At 42.0% G+C, this 22,637-nt stretch overlaps 1 long non-coding RNA gene across 1 annotated transcript; it reads right to left on the reverse strand.

Moving 5' to 3' along the window:
* Window positions 1–6,096: 6,096 nt before the first annotated feature.
* LOC309720433 lies at window positions 6,097–22,026 on the reverse strand. Its single transcript, XR_014280486.1, has 3 exons — window positions 21,864–22,026; window positions 6,787–7,155; window positions 6,097–6,452 (listed from the first exon to the last, which is right to left on the reverse strand). It is a non-coding gene; the product is annotated as an uncharacterized lncRNA (long non-coding RNA).
* Between the last annotated feature and the right edge of the window lie 611 nt (window positions 22,027–22,637).

A 22,637-nucleotide genomic window follows, 5' to 3' on the forward strand; every position in this document is an offset into this window, starting at 1 on the left:
ATTTTTATTCATCAACATGAAATAATACTGGAATATACGCTAGTCTCATACATGTGACTGCTTACCAGAAGTTTCTTTGCCCTCTGTCAGCAGGAGATCCTGGGTAATTTCTCAAGCTTTTTGTTCATGGCTCCTGTTTAGAACCATATGTAAGCAGCTTTATCAGATGATTGCATCACTGTAGTATTTACAGAGCAAAGAACCCCCCCACCCCACCGATCATACCAGCCCTTGGTTTCTGCCTCCCATTGTCAGCATACTTCTCTGCTACTGCCAGAAATCTCTCAAACTATTTAACCCTCCAAAACGGCAGGAGAAACCAGCAGGAAGGAGCGAGAAGCTGGAGGGATGAAAGCTGTGGAGCTCAAATTAATTTCAAGACCACTTACCAAGTCATCAGACACAGGGGGCACAAAGGGGCAGTAAATTTACTCAAGCAAGGGGAGAAGTAGATAAATTGGTAAAAGGGACTTGAAATCAAGACAGCATCTGTGGAATATTATACTTCTAAGTGAGAAAAGGGAGGCTTCAAGAGCAGAGAGGCCCATCTTTTTGTGATTTGTGCAATCTCTCAGTCGCAAACCCCTCAGTTCTTCTCATTTCTTGCTCACCGTCTGAGACTCCCCAACTCGTTTTCTTTTCTCTCCCACATGCACATTGTCTGGAGGCAAACGAACAGTATCCAACTGGCACATGAACTGATGGAAGAGAATCGCTCAGAGAAATGCTTTCCTTCATCTGCTCCTTTGAGTGTTGTGTTTCACTGTGTATAAAAATGAGAACACTATGTAGTGAAAAATATTTCTTGTTAATCGTTTTAGAACAAATCACAGAAAGTGTATTAATACTAATCTAGCTCTTTGTCAAATGCAGATAGTATTCGGACAACAGTGACTTTTTGTAATTCTGCACACAACCAGAGTTGATTTCAAATCAAAGAATCGAGATGTGATTGAAGTGCAGGCATCCAGTTTATTTCATGGGGTAAAATAAAACTATTGCATTAACCATTTGGGAATTATAGCAATTGATGTACCTGTGTGCCTTTTTTAGAATAACGGAATGGGCTAAACACTTTGTTATCTCATGTGTAGGGTTTTGCAAATTGCCTTATTTGTAATTCAATCAAAAATAATTCCCCATATACATTCCCCCTGGCTTCAGGCTAACTAAGCAACAAGACTACGATTAAGGACTTGTCTAAATATTCACCTAGAAATGTGTCAAATAAGGCACCATCCAAGCGTCAAACATACAGTAAGCCTATTTAAGTCTGACAATCCCATTCTCAGGGGCACATTTTAACATGTTTACCCAATTCCCGTTTTAGCTTACTGCCCATACCCCATATGATAATAATAAAAAGCCAGTTTCACAGCGAATCACTACACACCACTTTACTTGGCTTTTACCATGACAGGTGAAAGTGGTTAGTGCCTAAGTGAGTCCAGCAGCATAGTTATTGCATTGTACTCATTAAGTAAATCCTGGCTGACGCTTTTCAGATGTGCAAAAGTTTTCTAGTAGCCCATCAAGCTCCACAAGCTTGCTGCTGCTGTAATAATTGGCAAGGTTTTCAGCATCTTTGTGTTCTGGGAAAGCCTATGAGAACAATTACACCCCGAGATTTACAGCTCACCCTGTTCAGCATGCAGAGAAGCACTTAATTGGGGTTAAACTAGGTCAAATAAGGGTATTGTTCATATGAAACTCTGTGGTTAAAGTGTCATAAAAAAATGACACTTTAATAACTGTAACTAGCCAAGTCAATCTCATGACTTTGCATATTTATAATTGAGTAATTATATCACTTTAAATAGGTGCATTTAAGAATTTTGTGTGAACAACTGTAAAAAAACAAAAATCATAGAGAGCACAGTTTAGTTTCATGATCACATTCTCACATATTGATTTTTATGTACATGTGCATTACAAATAAGACTAACTGCCATATGAAATGCATGGCTAAATGAAGTGCACAATGACTACTCAGAGAGTGTGGTCCCCATGGAATAGAAATTAAAAAAAAAAACACTGTATCTCATTATAAATGTTCATTCTCTTGGTTTGCGAAAGTGGAGGGAGCACCATCAGATTTCCAGCCACTAAGAGCAGGAAGCATCGTCAGTGGCATTTGTGGTGCTAATGCTAACTATCTGATAACCAGTGGAACAAACCAACATTAAAAGTGTCCTGGCCTTGTTTGCTATATGTTACTATTAAATATTTTCTACTGCGGTACACACTATTCAAACTCTCATGTTTACTATTACCACTACAAAAGACAATCTAAAAGGAAGAAGGAAGAGACAAAAATTGCTTATTTCAAGCATGGTATAAAACATTGGCATAGCTTCTGAGTTGGAAAAATGCAGCCATTGTGGAAGTGCTTTAAACTGGTATTTTATCCATAGGCCACCAGATGGCCATAGCTGTTGTTGCCAAAAGCTTTCTAGTCCAATGGGAAAACAGCCTTCTGTCTTGATCACTTTAGGTTCCTGTGCTCAGGTATGGGCTCAGTTTCTCATTGGGTCATGTTTAATAGACATTTTTTTTCTGTAAATCTTAAATGTTACCATGTTTAAAAATGCAAATTTGAAATTTTTAACAAAAACGTACTGGCTAACACTTTGTCAATCAGTCAGACCTGCCATTCCTCCAACCAGCCAAGATGGCAACAGTAAAAACGTTGATGTCAAAGTTTCAGAAACCAATGGGTGATGTATTGGTAGCTAGCTACAGCTTTTATACTTTCAAAGATTTTAGAATGCAGATGCATTTCCAAGCATTTCACTACATATCGTACTGTGTATGACTGTGTACGTGACAAATAAAATTTGAATTTGAAATTTGAATTTGAGTCTGCAGCAATGCCCACTGTTGCATAAATATGAATTTTTTTGAACTGTGAAACATGATAAACTACTGCGGGGTTGAACTGTTGAATCACAGGTGTTGGTCCCCTTCTGTCAGGTCAGAGGTAATGAGCGGACCCAAACGTAGAATAAAGAACCGGGAGCGGAACTTCTCAGGTGAAGCTCGTCCGTACCAGCTTCACCTGAGAAACATGAAGCACATTGTGAAACTTCATGTTGCGAGAAAGACTCAGTTGAACAGTTACTGGGTTGATTATAGATTGTATTTCAAATAGGCCAATGAATCGAGGTGATAGTTTTTTGAAAATCCATCCACAGTGGAATGTACCTGGAGGAAAGTCAAAATTTCTGGCGACTTGGTAGGCTGGGGCCAGAACATGACGTCAGCAAGACACTTGTTTTGTTCCACTAACCTGAGGTAAGCAGCCCGTGTGGTCTGCCACACGCAATGGCAGCAACGCATATGGTGCTGCATGGAGGGTATGGCCAGTTCTCCCTCCCTGATGGACAGTAGAGGAGGTTGGTAACTCAGGGATTCCTCAAAAGGAGAGATTCCAGTGTCAGCCAACGTATTAGAGTTCTGAGCATACTCCACCCACGCCAATTGAGCATTCCATGTGGACTGATTTGAGGAGGCTACACAATAGAGGACGGCTTCCAGCTCCTGATTAGCCCTCCCCACCTGGTTGTTGGTCTGAGGGTGGAAACCAGAGGACAAACTGACTTGGGCCCCCTGTTCCAAACTAAACTCCTTGCACACCCGAGAAGTGAACCCTGGTCCCAAACAATATCCTATGGGATACCATGCAAATGGAACATATGATTGATGAGTTTGGGGCGATCGTGGCTCAAGAGTTGGGAGTTCGCCTTGTAATCGGAAGGTTGCCGGTTCGAGCTTGGACAGTCTCGGTCGTTGTGTCCTTGGGCAAGACACTTCACCCGTTGCCTACTGGTGGTGGTCAGAGGGCCCGGTGGCGCCAGTGTCCGGCAGCCTCGCCTCTGTCAGTGCGCACCAGGGTGGCTGTGGCTACAATGTAGCTTGCCATCACCAGTGTGTGAATGTGTGTGTGAATGGGTGGATGACTGGATATGTAAAGCGCTTTGGGGTCCTTAGGGACTAGTAAAGCGCTATATAAATACAGGCCACAGGCCATGAGTAATTTAGCCATTTCCAAGGCCGCGGGTAGGCAAAGCAACAAAGTAAGCCGCCTTGGAAAACCGATTAGTTATGGTGAGGATGGTGGTATTACCTGAAGAAGGTGGCAGGCCTGTGACGAAGTCCAGAGCAATGTGTGACCACGGCCTCTTGGGGGTAGGCAGTGGTCAGATCAGGCCCGCCGGCAGGGTGTTCGGCACCTTGTTCGAGCGGGCCGCTGCATATTCTTGAGCATCTTTAACCAGTGACAGCCACCAAAACAGACGTTGGAAGAATTGGGTTGTGCTGTTCTTACCTGGGTGAAAGACCTTACCCCAGACTGCTGTGGGAACGTACAACCGGTCGGTGGGACTAGACCCCAGGTCAAGTTCATGCTGCTGTGCCTCCCGGGTCAGCCTCTCTATCTCCCAGGTCAGGGAACCCACAATGGATGTAAAAGCAGAATGGGCTTTTCCTTCTCCAATGACTCCTGATGTGGGCGAAAAACAACACCCACCTGGCTTGCCGGGCATTTAGCCACCTTCAGATACGGCCAGGTTCTTCTGATCCGTCCAGATCAAGACCAGGTGCTCACTGCCCTTCACCAATGCCACCATTCCTCCAGGGGCAGCTTTATGGCCAATAGCTCGCAATCCCCCACGTCATAATTCTGCTCAGCCTGTGTGAAAAAATGGGAGAAAAAGCCAAAGGAATGTAATTTACTTCCTACTTGTTGAGACAGGATGGCTGCCACGCCTTAGTTGGAGGCATCCACCTCCACCACAAAGGGTCAGTTGAGGTCTGCTTGGACAAGAATAGGTTTCGTCTATGGAAATCCAAGCGTTCCAGGACTCGCAGGTGATTGGCTGGCCAGGGACCTATGCCCGCCGAACTTCAGATCGGAGTGTGGCAGTCCACACACACCATTGGCTGCTGCAGGATCCTTGAACACGGTGGACCAATGATGCGGCTGCCTGCGTTTACCTGGGAGTATAAAAGGCTGAGGATCCTTCATTCGTGGGGGACTTGTTGATTTGAATAGACTGTGCAGGCTGTCCCTCCTGCCTTTGCATTTGCCTTTGCCTTTGCATTTGCATTTGCCTTTGCATTTGCCTTTGCATTTGCCTTTGCATTGCTGCCTTTTGAACCTTTGTTTTTTGAGTAGCTGCCTGTGAGATGTTTAGATGATTAGTGTTCCACTAGTGTTATTAGTGTTATTTGAATATATGAGTTTTTTTGTTTGTTTAAATCACCCCATTGCCTTGTGAGTTGTTTCACTAACGGTTTTCAGTTGTGGTAATAAACCTTCTGTTTTTCTTTTTATCTAACCCTCCTGCCTCTGGGCTCATTTATGTTACATCCTCTGTCGCCTAGCAGAGCCGGGTCGTAACAGGAGGAGAACAGCTGCTTGAGACGGTCGAAGGCCTGTTGAGCAGTGGAAGACCAGTGAAACAACACTTTAGGAGAAGTAAGCTGACTGAGGAGATTACCACTTTGCAGTAGTCTCTTATGAATCGCAGGTAGAAATTCGCAAATCCCAGGAACCTCTGTAGTTCCTTCCGGGTCTTGGGCTCGGGCCACTCCACCATGGCCCGGACCTTGGCCGGATCTGCCCGCATCCGCCCCTGTTCCACAATAAACCCCAGGAAGGACACTGTCTGCACTTGGAATTTCTGTTTTTCTCCTTTCACAAATAGACGACTCTCAAGCAGTCATTGCAGGATGAGCCGGACCTGTTTCACATGATCTGCTTGATTCTTGGAGAAAATGAGAATGTTGTCCAGGTAGACAAACACAAAGTGGTCAATGAAATCTCGTTCACCATGGCCTGAAAAACAGCGGGAGCATTGGTGAGACCGAAAAGCATTACAAGATACTCAAACTGACCCAGATGAGTGTTGAATGCCGTTTTGTCAGCTGCGTCCATCAGTATCCCTACCACTACTGACAGGCAGCATCTTTTAGCTGGGAAGGACTGGTATCTGCAAAATATCCCTTATTCCCACAGGCAAAACCTGCCACATGCCTTCTTCTCTGATCAGAGAGGGTGAGCTTGGCATAGCCCAGGTGCACGAGCTGTTCCTCATCGTCAGGTTGCTCGTGTTCCACCATATGCCATTCTGTAAACTGAAACCCCGTCCAAGAGCTCGATTCTCTGTCAGCCCACCGAGGGTCACTGGTTCGTTTCCCATACTCATGCATAAGGTCACCCAACCAAACACAAATATAAATAAGAGCATCTAAAGTCTTTGGCAGTTCTTTTGTGGCCAACTCACATTTTATTTGCTCATTCAGGCTGTTCAACAATTCTCCACAGAGCGCTTTTTCATCCCAGCCGGTCTCCTCGGTTAAAATCCAGAAATCCACCGAGAAATCTGCCACGGTTCTCCTCCCTTGCTTAAGGGTGAACATCCGATGCACGGTCATGTCAGGGCAGGAACCTTTGTCGAAAACACAGTGAAACTAAGACAGAAAATCCTGATAGGAAAGTACAGGATCTTGAAATTCATGATTTCAGCGCTTGTCCCGTCAGCAGCTCAACCATAAAGGAAATCTTTGCACAATCTGTGGCATAAGCTCAATTCTGCTGCCTGAAGACCAGAGCGCACTAGAAAATCTTATGCAATTTCCCTGAGAATTTCTCCGACACCGGTAGTGGGTGTTCCTGAGGTTGAGGTGGAGGAGAGGGAGGGAGAGGGCAGGCAGCAGCAACACTTAGCGAAGGCAGAGAAGATGAAACACTTTCTGCTCCACCGCAGTGAGGTTGAAACATACCTTTAGGGTCAGTGACCACCTGGAGCTGCGCGCTCTGTTCCTTAGTGATGTGCTGCAACATCTTCTCGTGGCGTTCTAACAAATCCGCCAGTAGCAATAACTCACACTGAACGGGGCTCAAGTCCTCTGGGTCCATCACTGGGTGGATCCTTCTGTCAGGTCAGAGGTAAACACAGAACTCCTCCAAGAAAAGAAAGTGAATTTATTTATGGTGTAAAACAGTGTAAAATACAAGTCCCAGCACTATGGCTGCCGTGGCAATTTCTCCCAAATCCCACAGTGCTCATGTCCGTGGTGTGAATCGTGAAACAGCAACTCCAATTCCTAACAGTGGCTCCGCTCCCGTGAAAACAACTCCGCTCCTGATTCCTAGTGAAGAAAAACACACAAGTGATGACTAAGCAATCCTCTAATAAACAACGTTTTCTCAACGTAATCCACGGGCGTACCAACGCATTCAACTCAGCGATCCAGCATCGACTGAAGCTTAACCACACGGTTAAGTAGGGATGCTGCGGATGATTGTAATCAGCTCCATCTATGAGTGGCAGCCAAGCCGCAGGTGTGGCTGACTCCAGCGAGTGAACACTTCCAGGTCAAACAATACGCACCGCCAAAACGTCCGGGGATATGAACATCCCACACAAAACACCCACAACAGGGAGAGAGAGACGGGAGGGGAGTAGAAACAAACACCGCACTCGAACACAACAGGCAGGTCGAGTGGTGAGGACTGCTGGACCATGACACCTGTCATGTTGTATCAAATATTTTAAATATTATAACATTGTTTATAAAATTTTGTTATAAGACCTTTAAAATGGTATTTTTATGCATTGAGAATCTTTGTAATTTGTAAAAACTCTGAACTTTGTTGAAGAATGAGTCATGACAAATTATGACAGACAATATATCAGTCTCAGTGTCCCCCTTAATCCACTCTAATATATTTCCAGAAAGTGTCACATAAGGCAAGAACAGAACCCATTCTGTTCCTGGTCATTCCTCTAACATAAGAGACAGAAAGCCATGGCTAGATATAGTTCTTACCATATGGTGAAAGAATGTCAAGACACACATATAAACAGGCATGCACACATACACACACACACAATCCCCAGTGAACCTTTCTCATCCATATGCTGCAGCCGTCTGAATGGCCACAGGAAAGGGTAGGTCATTAGTCAAAGCTAGAGGATGAGTTTACTGTGTGTGTGGTTTCTATTCTGCAATATAGTAGGATTACCTTCTGCCTCTGACTGAATTAGTATTGAACTGATGTTGGGATAGACAATGAATGCCTTCTCTTTATGTTTCTCTTGAACTACATCCATATTTCAGCACAGCTGTCAAAGAGCTCAAAGCTGAGGGCACTACTGGAAGCAGCTACTAAGGTTGGGACTGCTGCTTCTGTTTCTTTAAAAAGGAAGTGTGAAGTGATCACTCAAAAGACATAAATAAATAAAACCTAGAGATATTTTGAGAGTTTGAAGTTACCACTAAATTAATAATTACGAAAGTTGTAACTAAATAATCTGCCTCAGATAGGTGTCAGAGAGGTTAATGGCTGTATTGAAGTTTCTTACAGTATGTGGCATTGTGTGCACATTGCTTGAGAGTTAGCGACCATATTGGATGTCACCTTCACCCAGCTGTTCCCCCTCCTCCGGTAGGCGCGGACCCCCACGCGCCTCATCCACCACCTCCGGCTGCCGAGGTTCCCCACTGTGCCTCCACTGCTTTCCCTCCACTGCTTTCCCACCGTCAGGATACCCCGGTGGGGGTGGCGGCGACAAGGTCACCCAGGAATGGAGCAGCTCCTCCATCCTCCCTAGGTGGCATTCGCACCTCCGCCGCCTGCTCCCACTGGGTGGCCCCCATTTCGGCCACTATCTGGGCCAGCTCCTCCCTTCCCTGGACTTGTCGTGCCACCTCCTGGGTTTCGGCACCAGTGTGGTGTGAATTAGACACGGCGGGTCCAGGGATCAGTGTTTTGAGCCATCTTATTACACGCGGCTGCAGCTCTCAAGCTGCCAGCCGCAAATACACCACACCACAATAACTCACCAACCCCTAAGTCCCCGTGTTTTAACAGGCAGGCATGATTGCAGATGCCGTGCAGGTACGTCCGTACAGCACCGCAGACCACGCCCGCCACACTGGTCATAGACCAGTAACTTGGCCTGTGTGACTAGTGTCTTATCATTTGATCCTACATTGTCAACATGACTGTAACATGTCCAGAATGTAAGACTTTTAATGTCACATGAGGGGGGGGGTGCTATAAGTCAGAAGGTTGTTCGATTCCTTGCTGCTCCATTCTCCAGTCTGCATGCCTATGTATCCCAAAAGGTTCAGAATCCCACGTTGCCCTTTGATATGTTCATTGGAATATAAATGTGTGAGAATGTTAGATAGAAAGTACTTTGGTGTAGAAAAAGTACTTGTGTTAATGGGTGAATGAGGCACGTTGAATAAACCACTCAAGTAGAGTAGAAAATCACTCTGTAAGAACCAGTCCATTTACTATTTACATTTACCGTTTACCATGATTAGTTGTCACCTGTCTGCAAAACCATTTTTTCCAGTGTCCAGTTTTTAATTATTACCCACATTAACCGTCGCTACAAGCAAAAAATATAAAAGTCAGGTTGTTAGAAAATAAGTACCTAAAGCTCATTTTGTTGTGTTTTGGGGCTCTGTTGTTGTAGTTGGAGTGAAAAGAGACAAAGAGAAAACAGGAACAGTGACAGGGATTTAAGCAAACAAGCTATGATTCGGCCGACTGGCATGTGGTATGTGCCCTAAACATTCAGGTATTTGGTCACCTCATGACACATTTTAAGTAGATAAGGAAGGTTTTTTTTCTCTTCATGACAATGACAGTAGCATTCCTTGTCTTTTCCCCCCCTTGGAAACATATGCACTATCCCAAGTATTATGAGTGCAATACTTTTTCACAAGGATGCACTGAGGTGCCCCTTAAAATGCAATTGTTGTGGTAAAGATGGTATAACGTTGTCAGCATACTTATCATATTGTTTTGTAAACTTGCTCATGATGGTGGGAATTATCAAAAATCATAAATCTATTGTAAATGCAGAAATTTGAAATGCTAAAAAAAATCATGCAGTTCTTGTGTTTTCTCGTTTAAAGGCTGAATGGGTACAAATCCTGACTTATTATGTACAGCCTAAGAAATGTATCTACCAGACAATCAGGAATGCCATAACAGATAACTGCAGTCTTAACGGTTGCCCTTGAATATACACCAGCAGTATAAGATTTATGCATCCAGAAGTCACTGTATAGTGTTGATTATAATCCACAATGTGAAGAGTATGATTCTTTCTCTTTGTGCTTTGCATTTGTTGTATCAAATGGCTGCAAGTTGTGATAAAGGGAACGTCACACAACAAGATTTTTGGCTGACTTTCAGAAGAGTACATAGTTCCTGCAGCATAAACAGAAAAATCACAACCAGCGCAGTGAAGGGTTCCATTTATAGAGCTATTAGAGTGAAATACCTCTAAATGACCTTAAAAAGAAAATGCATTCAAGGTTATCTCTCACTTTGAGAAATATCTATTCATCCTGATTGTTTTTCCTACACACTATATACATATCACCTTATGCACTCAGTGTCATCTGGTCTGTGGGTTTCAGCAGAGCAAAAGATTACATCTGAAACCGGGATTGCGTCTTTCTAAATTTAGAGACACCGTCACAAATGATAATCCCCTGACTTGCTAACAGCTTTTGCTTTCCTACTAAACTGTGGTTTTCTGTATTTCCTGCCAGAGAGGAAATGCAGGAAATAAAAAAGAATAAAAAAAAATTAAAAAGCAGATTAGGGGATAAAGTGAACATTAATTTTTCTGAATCTTTTAACCCTTGCCTGCACTGTTATAATTATTGACTTCCAGGTATTGTTTATAGGGCGAAAGCAGCCCTGAGCTGCTGGATGATGAAAGTTTGTTGTCTGGGATGTATCACTGTTCTGCCTGTCATCACTGATACCTGGAAGACATCATACCCTCAAGAGGACCACTGGACCCAAGATACTGTCATTTCAACATAAGACTGGCAATGCTGCCAAAAAGAAAACAACACCAATGGCTACTCGGTGAAAAAATGGAAAAAGATGCAGGAAGTAGAATCTTGAAATTACAGGTTCAAATCGTAAAATAATTGAATAAATAAAACAAATTATTTGTAGTCTAGGCAAAGAAAAGAAATATTGATCAAAAATAACAGCAAATAAAAAATTATACAAGATGAGTTTCCACTTGTAATTGGAAGATGAAATAGAGAACATGACTCTCATCTGTGATTCAATAATCTCAAATGCATGCATGGACAGTGGGCAAGTTAATTCTAGCACCTCATGCAGTCCAAAGCACTCGCATGAATTTATTCATACTTTCAGTGCTGACAGCAGGCGCTAAATAATCATTTGGCTCATACAAGTAGTGGAAGCATATTGTCTAAGGAATAGATTGCTGTCTGAGATTCCTCAGCTGTCTTCGTGCTTTAATTCCCAGACAAATGAGACGTATGAAAGTTTTGACGGATTGTCTGTCATTCAGTTTGTGTCAGTTTGGAGTGCATGCTCGTGTTTGTGTGTTTGTCTGGATCTGGTGGAAAATATTCCATCAACAACAAACGCAACAACAAAAAATGTCAACTAAAACGAACGTTTCCTTGCTTTAAAAAGTACCTCGAAAGAAGACACGAGTCAGTTTTAACACAACATGGGTAATCTATTATTTATCGTTATGGTTTGTTATTCTGAGCCAGCACAGAACACATACTCTATGCAAATGGTAAATGGCCTGTATTTATATAGCGCTTTACTAGTCCCTAAGGACCCCAAAGCGCTTTACATATCCAGTCATCCACCCATTCACACACACATTCGCACACTGGTGATGGCAAGCTACATTGTAACCACAGCCACCCTGGGGCGCACTGACAGAGGCGAGGCTGCCGGACACTGGCGCCACCGGGCCCTCTGACCACCACCAGTAGGCAACAGGTGAAGTGTCTTGCCCAAGGACACAACGACCGAGACTGTCCGAGCCGGGGCTCGAACCGGCAACCTTCCGATTACAAGGCGAACTCCTAACTCTTGAGCCACGATCAAATGCTTAATTAAATGCAACGGCATTGTGCACTGCACTTTAGTACAAATGTGATTGCAGACTGTGCAAGGTAACAGCACCGTTACATCCATGGCTTGTTTCTTTTTACATATTGACTTTTGTCATTACATCACATGAGTAATGTTAAATGTAAGCAGATGGTGCAGTGAGATATATTAGAATGATAACGCCCTCGAGGCATGAATAACTCAGAGACCTTCACAGTCTTTGAATCGATCTGAAGGGTTCTTTACACTATAGAGTACACGGTGGGTATGTAAATGGTAATGTGCTCATACTCTGCATCTGCAGGAGAGTGCACATGCACACAAATGTGACTGTTTTGTTAGTTTAGTTTGTGCAAATTGATTTCAGAAGGTTTAGACCCTGGCTCTCACTCCAGCCCTCTTCCCTTACCAATTATCTGTCACCATGTTGGCTGCTGCTCTCTGACATGTGGGATGCAGATGGCTGTCCTGTGTAACACTGCCAGGACAGGGGCAACGGTGCCCTGTGCAAAACAATTGTCACAATTTGCCACATGACATTCTCACTCTAACAAGTCCCATTCACTTGGATCAGTGTCTCAGTGAAAGGCTTGGATTGTGGGTGCACAAGAGTTGAATCAACTGACATGAAAAAAATCAGATGCTTCTAAATGAGTAGAAAAGTAAAGCTTTAGAATCATCCTACAAAACACAGTGTCCACTGGGGACGTTTACCTGCCACTGTCTGTCTTTGTATTGCTCTCTTCTATTCAATCACCATTTTAGAGATGGAGCTATAATGTAATTTCCCACCATATGCACAGATGGTCCCTTTACTGCATGTTTATCATGTTACACTGCACATTCAGCTAGCTCTTAATTTTGTGCAAGCCCTTGCAGTGGTCTCTGTATTATAATTTAAGTAATTATGATACACAGGGCCCCATTATAACCATAATATAGAACAGTGTTTTGCCAACATTGCGAGTATTAAAGAGGAAACAGGGAGATTTTTTTTTTTAAATATCATATCATCTGGCCCTTACTCTCAAAGTCAGTCTTTGACATCTTCATAAATGTCATGGCAGGTCACTCTTAAAACACTATAGATTAACCTTTTTTATGAATTAATTATAGACTTTATTAGATGACACTTTGCCAGTACCGAGTTGGACCCTTGTTGCCTTCTGAACTGCCTTAATCATTTATGGCATAGATTCAACAAGGTGCTGGAAACATTCCTCAGAGATTCTGGTCCTCACTGACACGATAGCATCACACAGTTGCTGCAGATTTGCGAGTTGAACATGCATGATCTGCTTTTCCACCACACTCCAAAAGTGTGTCCAATTAGATTGAGGCCATTCAAGTACAGTAAACACATCATGATGATTTGAGCTTTGAGTACCCTATGGTGCTGCTAGCAGCCATCAGAAGATAGGTACACTGTGGTCATAAAGGGATGTGCATGGTCAGTGACAATACTCAGGTTAGCTGTTGTAACGCTGGGTTGTACTCAGTGGTTGAGAGGAAACACTTAGCAGGATAGTTGGAAGAATACACGAGCATACTGTTACTGGGAATTCCACAGCTTTATCCTTTAATGCACCTTCTCCTCATCAACCTTACAAGGCCCGGTTGAACGACTGGTGTATGTCCTACAACATTTTCACGGACCAGCCTTTAAGGTGTCGCGGATAAATACAACAAAAGAAAACCAGTACCGGTCAAAAAAACCCCGAAGATTTATTCATAACACACGTGAAAAGACCTGGGGAAACCGAGTTAATGATAAAAACAATTGAAAAAATAACGCTAAAAACCAATTAAAACCCTGAAAACCATAAATTTGACACCCGAGCCTCAACTCTCGTGGCCCAGTACCAAACGCCTCACAGACCAATACCAGTTCACGGCCCGGGGGGTTGGGGTCCACTGCTGCAGCCCATCTTCTTCAAGGTTCATTCAGAGAAGCTCTTATGCACACTTGTTGTAATGCATAGTTATTTGAGTTGCCTTCCTGTTAGCTCAAAGAAGTCCAGCCATTCTCCTCCGAACTCTGAAATCAACAAGGCATTTTCACCCAGAGGACTGCTGCTCATTTTTTGGACCATTTTCTGTAAACCCCAAAGACATTAGGATGGGTAAATCCCAGTAGATCAGCAGTTTCTGAAACACTCAGACCAGCTTGTCTGAAACCAACAAACCTGCCATTTTTAGAGTCACTTAAATCACTGTTCAGTCTGATGCATTTGCAATGTGTTTGGCTGATTAAATGTTTGCATTATGGCTTAGTCAGTCAGAGTAAAAATAGGATTGCATTCTCTTTGCGACTAGACAAAGATTGGTGGTTTTATAATTAGATGGCAACTAATTTGTTGCGATAATTTTGGTCACGCTTGAGTCTCATCTATTGTGTGACTGTAGCATCACCAATTGAAACGGTATACTATAAAGTGGCTGATAAAACTATACACTTTCCCACTGACCCTAACCCTAACAACCCTGACGACAAAGTTACTGTTACAGGACTCTTTGTAATCTACTTAATTTTAGCACTAAATGGTTGCATGCATAAAATAATATAGTGTAATATTACCATATGAACTGCCTGAATTATTACAGGCTGTAACCCCTGTGATCACCATAATAACGCTGAAATAATGCACTGTATAATATGATAAATTCTCTGGCTTGGTGGTTACTTTGGAGGTTCATCAGTCAAATCAGCTTCCAGTAGATTACTTCTTCTCAGTGGGAGCGAGATCTTATTAGAGCTGACAAACTGATTATGAGCTCTCCTCCCTCCCTTATACCTTGGGTGTAATTACTTCTGCCACTGAGGTTATGCTTACAGTCGCGTTTGTCATTTCAGTCGTTAACAGGGTATAGCAAAAACGTCAGGTGAGACTTCAGTGAAATGTGGCTTGGCCCTGGCCCGTGGAAATATGTGATTAATACAAGGTGAGGTTCCACATTTTAGGCACAAGCATTTTTTGGCACGTTTCTGCTTTTATCAAACATTGCATTTCATGCACATTTTCTGTTAATAGAACAACAAATACAGAGGATGGGGCCGTCTTGGCACCGGCATGCACACGCACTCGCTTTTTGTATTGGCATTTTTTTGGAAGAGCTGTCAGCCTGGCACTGACTGCTGAACATAATGTAAGAATATCACCATGAACAAAGCAACAATAATGTCCTTCCATTGTGTCATGTATTTCACATTTATTGGTTCTTAATCTTTTTAGTATAAATCGGAGACATTTTATCATCCAAGACACCAGAAATCACTGATGCTTTGCTATTGTTTGCCAAATATATAAACCTTTTAAAGAACATAACACTCACATTTACTTCGCAAAGTTCTAATAAATTATTCTTTTACAATGCAAACCCACCCTTTATTGAAATAAAAATTGTTACTGACAAAGCGGCTCATCATTGTACTACTGCATTTCTTTAAAAATGAGTACACCATAATCATCTAATACAAGGCTTTATAGATTCATTTTCATAGGTAGGGCACCAACAATCAGGTTTGGCATGATTCTGAATGCGTGTATGCGCTGAGTCTCCCTCCCTCATGCAGTAGGCGCGACTGTCACAGGTGAGGAAGCAAGCCTCCATTGAGCCAATTCAAACACGCACAGTACATGCCATGTGCTTTGAGTTGGAATGACAGCCAATCCTGTCAGCCGCTCACAATGCCACGCTTCTTATCTGTGTTAACAACAGATGCTCAGTCTGACTGCAGAGGAGAGGAGGTGCACCATGTCTAATCTGGTAAGTTAAAGCAATTACCAGAGCACTAGTTATAAGAATAGAATAATATTGAATGGCATACACGGTACAGATTAGAAATATCTGTAGAAGATGTGGCAATAGAATCAAAATGTAATGCTACTGTAAGCTGTCATACGTATAACTGTGTTCAGTGATTGGTGTGACTGGTGTGAAGGATGGGGAGAAATCACATCGATGTAATGTAAAAGCCATATAACCTACAAAAAGTGTATTTTTAAATTGTATTTCTGTTGTTCGTGGTTTCTTTCACATTTCTCTCCTTGAAAGTTCATTAGGTCATCTCTGCCAAAGCTGTCAGGTCAGTGCAGCAACCTGCCATATCTCCTCCCCGCCGGGTTCTTTCTTTTGTCAGGAATGTTGTTCAATCGAGAGCAAATGGATGACATGTAGACTAGTTTTCTCACACATCAGCTTTTTGTATTAGAGTGGGGGGTGGTGCAGCAGTGTGTAAAACCTGCTCACAAAATCTTTCTCAAAGCTGCCGTCCAAGTATTAATCTTGTAAACCACTTTCAGATAGTATAACTCATTGTAAGACAAAGAAGGTCTACCTTTTCATTTCCCTTCCACCCAGCAAAGGCACCAGCGCTAATTTAAAGCAATACGAACAACAAAAAACGTGCTTCAAATGGCATCTTTTCACCGAGCTGCATCATTGTATGCCTCCAAACTCACTCTTTAAAGCGTAATGCATACAAATCTTTCTCTTCTCTGTTTTTTCTTTTTCTTTTCATAAAACTGAGAATATAAATTTGGTAGTTCTCTCATTTCTCTTGAAGTGATTATATTAACGTGAATTCTTTTATCAATACTGCATCACAACAATTATGAATCAGCTCATGATACAGAATTATTTTTGTTATTGCTTTGCCCTGTTGGGGAATCCTGTGGAAATGCATTTACTACAGTGCAGTGAGCGGAGGCTAATCTATTACACACAATCTTGGAGGAGTTGTACTGGCAAATACGCCACGGACCTGGTTGGGTAAAGTAATTTATTCAGGAAAAGTAATTTTGCATAAATGACCAGCTACATGTACAAAGACACACAACACACACAGCTTTCCAGGGGGATGGTGACAAATGGTAGCAGGGGTTTTGAGGGGTCCAACAGCACAGACACAGTTGCTACAGTCAATATTTTGCTAGAGGGAGACAGAGAGCCAAACAGATTGTTGATTTTTGGAAAGCAACTGCTTCTCCGTTGGGTTCTCAATCGACACTCATTATCTCTGGGGCTGAAATAATCAATTTATACACAGATGGCTTCTCTAGTGGTACGGCATTCTGATAATATGTTATAAAGAAAGAGGAGCAAAGCATTCTTCTGCCTGTATAAAGATAAAAAAAACCGAAATAAAAAAACTCACATTGATCCCATCCCAATAATAAGAGTGACAATAGGAGTCACAAACTGGTTCCACTTTAGGACCAGTACCAGAATTGTGTCTTGGATCTTAATCATGTCTATGCAAGCCTGTCAACTGCTTTCATAAATGCTTCTAATTATATGTTGCGCTGTATATTTATTTTTTGTGTCAACCTCATAGCAGTGCAAAAACACTGTACTATTTTAAAATCTAAATACATACATACACATATATATTAGGGGCGCAACGATACTCGTATCGATATTGAACCGTTCGATACAGTGCTTTCGGTTCGGCAGAGGTGTGGACTCGAGTCACATGACTTGGACTCCAGTCAGACTCGAGTCATTAATTTTATGACTTTAGACTTGACTTGAAAAAATGTTCTAAGACTTGTGACTTGACTTGGACTTTTACACCAATGACCTGGGACTTGAACCGGTTTACTTGAAAAGACTTGATATTTTACCCCAAATATAAAATTTAACATGCATATTATATAGAGATTGAAAATGTGACGTCATTCACGGGTAGAACCGCAAAGGATTCTGGGAACTCGTGGCAAGCGGTACTAGCGCACGCAGGCTTTCAATTGAAATCAGTTACACAGCGATAAAAAGAAACACAAAAATGTCAAGAAGCTGTTGTATTATTAACTGCAATAGCCGGTCGCATGACAGCCACGGGAAGCCGACGGGTAAAGAGATCGGTTGTTATCGGATCACGTCGTTGAAGAGAAATTGTTCGAGCCATGTTTCCGAAGTGACAAACAGGCGATGGATGGCCTGGATTGCAGCCATTCAAAGATCAAATATAATGTCTCAGAACACTCCAGCTCACAGGTTAGTCTGCTCCAAGCATTTACACGAAGGTCAGTAGTGTTTTTTAGTAGTTAATACGTCATTTTCATAACATAATTAGTGATATAGGTTACAAGCAAGTCTGGCGCTGAACCGAAATTGTCGCGCTATGCTCCTTTATTTATTGTGCATAAATAGTGAATTGTCCTGACACAATATTGTGTTTCGCTTCTGTTATTATGGTACATTGACAAAAACATATACTTTTATTCACAGGATAAAACAGGTTTTTTGTTTGTCCAGTACGATTACAGGATACAATATTATTGTCACTGCTACATTTCTGTAATGCGTACCAGAAATTATTTCCACTGCTAATTAATTACCATTGAGCTCAAAGGTCCTATTAATAAACGGTTAACGAATGTGTATTTATGACGACAATTTGTGAGACTGGTAAACTTATGATACGTACGATGGTCTTTCGTTCTACACGGTGCATTTCAAGGTCCTGTACCCATCCGTCGGTAAACTGTACCTGGGCTTGTTGCAGTGACCTGAAGTTACTAAACTTCATGAGTGTGTGCACTCACTCCAAGAACCGTATAATTATAAATATGCATATAAATATGCTAAGATGAGATAGTTGACTTCATCTAACTAGCAAATGTTGTCCAGGCTACGTTGGTGATGCAGTTTTTTTTAATATGTATGATATTTTTGTCATGCGATTTTAAAGCCGGTCCTACAACCGCATCCAAGAATAACATGCAGCTTATCTCAGAACTGTCGGTGAAAATTATTCTAGGAGCTAGGTTTAATTGAGCTGCATTTTAAAGAGGTGCAATTTCACAATTTGTGTATATTTTCTACGTTCACTATTTTGTCATGTGTTGAGAAAAACACAGATTTAAAAATTACATGGTCTAATATTTACATTTAGCATATAACTGCAACATGCTTTTTTTCGTTTTTTTTTAAAGACTCGAAAGGACTTGACATTCAAAATTTCAGACTTGTGACTTGACTCGGACTTTTACACCAGTGACTTGAGACTCGACTCTGACTTGCCTGACATTACTTGAGACTTGACTTGAGACTTGAGGATAAAGACTTGAGACTTACTTGAGACTTGCAAAACAATGACTTGGTCCCACCTCTGCGGTTCGGTACGCATATGTATCGAACAATACAAAATACATTTTTAATTTATTTTATCAACTTTCCTTCTGACTACCTTTTTTATGTTTTGGATAAATTCGGCTTTGGTAAAATAATCATCTCTGGTTGAAACTTCTTTATACTTCCCCGCTTGCCGCTGTCAAAACAAATGGCACATGTTCTGACTTTTTTCCTCTGTTTAGGGGGACTAGGCAGGGCTGTCCCATGTCACCGTTGCTCTTTGCAATTGCAATTGAGCCCCTGGCCATATCGCTGAGATCAAACCCAGGTATCACCGGGGTTACTAGAAATGGTATAGAACAAAGGGTCCTTATACACAGATGATTTGCTTCTTTATATCTCAGAACCAGCATCCTCATTTCCTTTGGTGCTCTCAATACTTGAACAGTTTAGCCTTGTTTCTGGCTATAAGCTGAATCTCGCTAAGAGTGAACTGTTCCCCCTGAATGCTGCTGCACAGAAATATCAGTGCACAGCACTGCCTTTTCAAGTTGTATCGGACAACTTCACATACCCCCTGACCGTGGCTCAGGGGGTTGGGAATCGCATCTGTAACCGGAAGGTCGCCGGTTCGATCCCTGGGCTCTCTGTCCTGGTCGTTGTGTCCCTGGGCAAGACACTTTACCCTACTTGCCTACTGGTGTTGGCCAGAGGGGCCGATGGCGCGATATGGCAGCCTCGCTTCTGTCAGTCTGCCCCAGGGCAGCTGTGGCTACAACTGTAGCTTGCCTCCACCAGTGTATGAATGTGAGAGTGAATGAATAGTGGTATTGTAAAGCGCTTTGGGTGCCTTGAAAAGCGCTATATAAATCCAATCCATTATTATTATTTAGGGGTTAAAATTACAAGTCAATTTCATGCTCTTTTCAAGCTTAATTTCGACCCACTTGTTGAGGAAGTTAGGCAGGATTTGGACAGATGGTCTCTACTCCATCTGTCTGTAGCAGGGCGCATAAATACAATTAACACTGTTCGCCATTCGCTGTCAAAATAAAAAACGGGCACAAGATAAGAAGTTGCAACGCGTGTTTGCATACGTAAGATTTTCAGGAGGAGGACAGACATTTGTTTAGAACTCTTAAAGATGTCGAAGAAGCTCCTTTAAGCAATTACTGTGATGTTCCTCCACCTCCAAAGAAATGTCAGAAGGAGTCCGAACCACAAAAGAAGCACGTATTCTCGGAAAAGTAGTTGCAGGAGGTGAGCTGGCTTCAAACAAATGATGAACGCACAGAGATGTGGTGCGGAATGTGCCGTGAAAATTTAATAAATGACAAATTAAAAAGGCATGAACATTTTTTTTGTATCGAAAAAATATCGAACCATGACACCAAAGTATCGAACCGAACCGTGAATTTTGTGTATTGTTGCACCCCTAATATTAATTTATACATATATATATATATATATATATATATTAGGGGTGCAACGATACACAAAATTCACGGTTCGGTTCGATACTTTGGTGTCACGGTTCGATATTTTTTCGATACAAAAAAAATGTTCATGCCTTTTTAATTTGTCATTTATTAAAATTATAAATATATATTTTAACTCAAAAGTACAGTTTTTAAATTTAACCCTAACCCTTGTGCGCGTTTTTTATTTTGACAGCGAATGCGCACCTGCGGACCACTTATGTGCAGCCCTGGTTATTTAGCTCGTCATATTGCAGCCACAGAAATTATTTTGTCCATGAAACCATAAAGCTGCACTTTCTTTTTGCCTTATAGTCTGATTTGTCATAACTTCTCCGTTTTGTGGTAAGCTTTTCTTTGGCTGTCACTTCTTCACCCTGACCTGTCTTATTTGGCTCAGCAGAACTAAAATATATATCTGTCTGTGAAGGTTCTCAGTCATCCAGGTCATCGTAGTCAAATATAAATCCTGCTGCTTTTACACACACACTCACATAAGCTCAGCGATTCTCTGCGCGATCAACCTCTCACATGTTTAAGCTGCGGGAGATTTCACTTGTCATGTTTGCATAGTAAGCTAACGATTAATAAGACTATGTCAGAGGAATTGGTGCGCAAATTATCATCACTCACAGATCAGTGCTGTCGCTCTCTATACACAGTTCGCACGATTGCAAAGTGAAAGCAAAAAAACAAGCGCAAATTCAAACGCGATTTCAATATGTCACATATTGACAGTGGCTCACCGATGCCAATGACATAATTACCCAGCTACATTTCTGAAAGAATGCAAAAGCATTGACATATATTTTTCCTACAATAGCCCGACGGGCAGGGAAGAGATAGATTTTGGTAGCCCGACTGAAAAAATCGCTAGCCCCAGGACGTCAGGCTAGCGATATTGCAAGCCCTGTATCTGATTGAGGAATCATGCATCTTTGGAAAAGAGAGTTTATTACAGAGAAATGGCTCTTTCCAAAATAAAAGCTATACTATCCGCTTCTTCTGGGCTATATTCTCAGCAGCATAAGGAGAATCATGTGCTAACAGCTGTCTAAATGACTCGGCTAAAGTTAGTAGCATGCTTGTTGTTTTTGTCTTTGCACTAGGATGATGTCGGCGTAAATGTGCAGTCATATTCGTTGTGTTCCCACTAGTGCTTTCAGGTTGATCTCGTTGAAATGACCTTAACGCCACAACACGGCAAATCTCCGTTAACGAGCTACCGCCGATCGCCCCGTGCATGGGGCTAGACGGCCAACACGTTAACGAGCTAACTGCGCTAACACACTAGTTCCCACCAATGTAATTGAGCATTGCATGGCACATCCAACATACTGTTTTACTTTAGTCCATGACTCGCTTACCTTCAGGGTCATACGTCACATGAAAACCAAAATAATTCCAAACGCCAGATCTGAATGAGGGTGGGGGAGGTGCCCTGCGCTCTTCCTTCTGACGATGCTGTCTGTGTTGAGCGCTCAGTGGATCTGCGCTCGACAGTGCAGCCTAGGCGGAGTAGTCGAACGCAGATTCACTGAGCGCTCAACAAAGACAGCATCGTCAGAAGGAAAGTTGATAAAATAAATTACAAATGTTGTATTGTTCGATACATATGCGTACCGAACCGAAAGCACTGTATCGAACGGTTCAATATCGATACGAATATCGTTGCACCCCTAATATATATATATATATATATATATATATATATATATATATATATATATATATATATATATATATATATATATAGTAGTACCAAACCTATAAAAAGAAGCTAACAATTAGCGATAATAATAAAGTGCATAGTTATGCTGTGATTCAGCAGTATAGTGCTACAAAATTACAAAACTACTACTTTTTCCTTTATCTTCAGTGCCTCTTCAAATAACTGTAGATGTTGCTACATAATTCCCAGTAGTCATCTACCAACTATAGAGCTGATATAACTTGTTTAAACATGTTTTCAAGGAAAAGTGGACTGAAGCAAAATGTGTGTCTAAAGTAACTCATCTCATACAGCCATGGGTCAAAGTGCATGTATGATGCGCTAGAGTCTTTGAAATTTCCAACTTTGATATGGGGTTTTTTCTTAACACACACACACACTTACATACACACGCACACACACACAAATG

Source organism: Aulonocara stuartgranti (assembly GCF_965226115.1).
Source record: "Aulonocara stuartgranti genome assembly, chromosome: 13".
Taxonomy (NCBI): Eukaryota; Metazoa; Chordata; class Actinopteri; order Cichliformes; family Cichlidae; genus Aulonocara; species Aulonocara stuartgranti.